Source organism: Bos taurus, chromosome 15 (assembly GCF_002263795.3).
Source record: "Bos taurus isolate L1 Dominette 01449 registration number 42190680 breed Hereford chromosome 15, ARS-UCD2.0, whole genome shotgun sequence".
NCBI classification, from domain to species: domain Eukaryota; kingdom Metazoa; phylum Chordata; class Mammalia; order Artiodactyla; family Bovidae; genus Bos; species Bos taurus.
The window spans coordinates 63,852,457-63,855,339 of NC_037342.1; the positions used below are offsets into that span (position 1 = coordinate 63,852,457).

The window sequence follows — 2,883 nt, forward strand, 5'->3', positions numbered from 1 at the left end:
TTGGGAAACAATTCTTTAAAATACTTCTTACAGGGAGTATCCTTTTCATGAATTAACTGGCAAACAAGGAACACACAAATCGCTGTGACTGAATAAGTGGCATAATTTTCAAGGTCCAAACAAGAAAATAAAAAAGAGATGAGTGAATATTATGTATTTGATGGTGGTGAACTAGAATGTATTATAAAAATAGTGAATGTATTTTTCATGTGCATATTTTAGCTCCTATCCCAGGAAAGCAGATATCAGCTGAGAATTAGAAGTGCAAGAGATTTATTATGGATAAGGCCTGTGAAAGATAAAGGAGGGAAAACAGAAGTCAGCCTGTGCCGAAGGTCTGACCTTTGAGAGGTGGGAGGGAAGAACTGAGAATTGGACGGGAAGAACTTTGGCTTATGGAACAGCTCTGAGAAAGTCTTGGCCCTCGTAGTGGAGAGCTGCAACACGAAGACTGCCAACAGAGGAGTTCTGTTTCTGTTACTGAACCAAACAGGTCTGTTCACCTGATGTGCTGCCAATCTACTGACATTGGGTTGTGGTGAAGGAAAGCACAGAGTTTGCTGGAAGGTGCCCTCAGTTCAGTCGTTCAGTCATGGCCGACTGTTTGCAACCCTATGGACCGCGGCACTCCAGGCCTCCCTGTCCATCACCAACTCCCAGAACTTGCTCAAATCCATGTCCATAGAGTCCGTGATGCCATCCAGCAATCTCATCCTCTGTCGTCACCTTCTCCTCCTGCTTTCAATCTTTCCCAGTATCAGGGTCTTTACCAATGAGTCCGTTCTTTGCATCAGGGGCCAAAGTATTGGAGCTTCAGCTTCAGCATCAGTCCTTTCAATGAATATTCAGGACTGATTTCTTTTAGGATTGCCTGGTTTGATCTCCTTGCAGTCCAAGGGACTCTCAAGAGTTTTCTCGAACACCACCGTTCAAAAGTATCAATTCTTCAGAACTCTGTTTTCTGTATGGTCCAACTCTTACACCCACACATGACTACTGGAAAAACCATAGCTTTGACTAGATGGACCTTTGTTGGCTAAGTAATGTCTCTGTTTTTTAATATGCTGTCCAGGTTGGTCATAGCTTTTCTTCCAAGGAGAAGGTGCCCCATATAGAGTCAAATAAGGAGAACAGGCAGCTTAGGCTCAAAAGACAGGAACTACCCTATGGCTTTCAGGGAAGGGTATTTTTTTTTTGGACTGTGCTGAGTCTTTGTTGCAGCTCATGAGTTCTTTGTTGCTGCATGTGGGCTTTTCTTTAGTGCAGGGAGGGGGACTAGGACTTTGTTGCTGCAGTGGCTTTTCTTGTTGTACAGCACAAGTTCCAGTAGTTGCAACTCGTGGGCTTCAGAGCACAGGCTCATTAGTTGTGGCACACAGGCTTAGTAGCTCCGCTGCATGTGGAATCCTCACCGGTCAGGGATCGAACCCATGTCTCCTGCATTGGTATGTGGATACCATACCAGGGAAGTCCCAGGGATACAATTTAGAAAGAACCTTCTTATTATAAATCTTGGCATTTCTGAATGCCTTTAATCAAAGAACAACTCAAAGTTCCAAAGCACGCTGTTTAAAAAAATTAAACAAAAACAACCTATTATTCTCTATAGCCATATATTTGTGTGACAAGGAGTATTGTGATACTATGTAATCAAAACAAAGTATAAAAATTAATTGGAGGGCTTCCCTGGTGGCTCAGTGGTAAAGAATCCACCTGCCAATGCAGGAGACACAGGTTTGATCCCTGATCTAGGAGGATCCCACATACCACAGAGCAACTAGGCCCTTGTACCGCACTACTGAGCCTGTGTTCTAGAGCCCAGGAGTTGCAATTACTGAGCCCAAATTCTGTAACTACTTAAGTCTATTTGCCCTAGAACCCATCCCCTGCAACAAGAGACGCCACCACAGTGAGAAGCCCACGAATGGCAACTGGAGAGTAGCCTCTGCTTGCTGCAACTGGAGCAAAACCTACTCAGCAAGAATGACCTAGTCCAATCAAAAATTTAAAAAATAAAAATAATAATTGGAGGAAAAGACAAATACAAGGCAAATGATTATACATAACTTCTGATTTCCATTTTTCACATTCGTCAAAATGGCTTCATTGTTCCTTTTGATTGACTTGATAAAAGTAAATGTAAATGAGCTTATAAAATAAATGTATGTCAAAATTAAATTTATTCTACATGAAATATTGACCTAAAATGTGTTTTACAGTTTTAAAATTTGGAGAACACCTCTATTACACTGCAGATTAGAAGGAGGAATTTCTTGGGGGTGGAATAGAGAATAAAAGGGTTTTGAGGAGACAAAATTACTGAAAAATAAGAGGAGCACTCCACGAGGTGACCAGTTTTTTAAAGACTTTCCTTGTTCTTTCCAAGCCATCAGTTGCTGCTACGTCCCATCTTTAATTCAGCTGGATCCTCAGGTGGGTGGGAATTGTAACAGGTGATCTCTTTTGCAATCATCAAATTAATGTTATCAATTCTTTGTGAAATCAAAGGCATATCTTTTTTTTTTTTTTTAAAATACAGACCACTTCATGAATTTGTGTGTCATCCTTGTGCAGAGACCATGCTAATCTTTGCCGTATCATTCCAATTTTAGTACACGTGCTGCTGAAGCATGCAAAAAGGCGTATCCTTTTAAGCAATTGCTTCAAAAGATGAAAAAGACTATACAATGAATAGTAAGTCTCTCTTCTTCTGGTCCCTACTTACCCAGGTAATTTTCTGGAGAGAGGACAAAAAGTGAAGACAAAAACACAAACACAACTATATAACCAAAACCTAAGCTATTAGCTTTCTTGGTACATATACAGTAACTACAAAAAAAATTTTCATTTAGAAAATTTTTGTTTCTTATTTATTCCTTCAGA

At 40.4% G+C, this 2,883-nt stretch overlaps 1 non-coding gene across 1 annotated transcript; it reads right to left on the reverse strand.

Moving 5' to 3' along the window:
- Window positions 1–2,529: 2,529 nt before the first annotated feature.
- LOC112441701 (U6 spliceosomal RNA) lies at window positions 2,530–2,632 on the reverse strand. Its single transcript, XR_003029562.1, has one exon. It is a non-coding gene; the product is annotated as a U6 spliceosomal RNA (small nuclear RNA).
- Window positions 2,633–2,883: the final 251 nt, after the last annotated feature.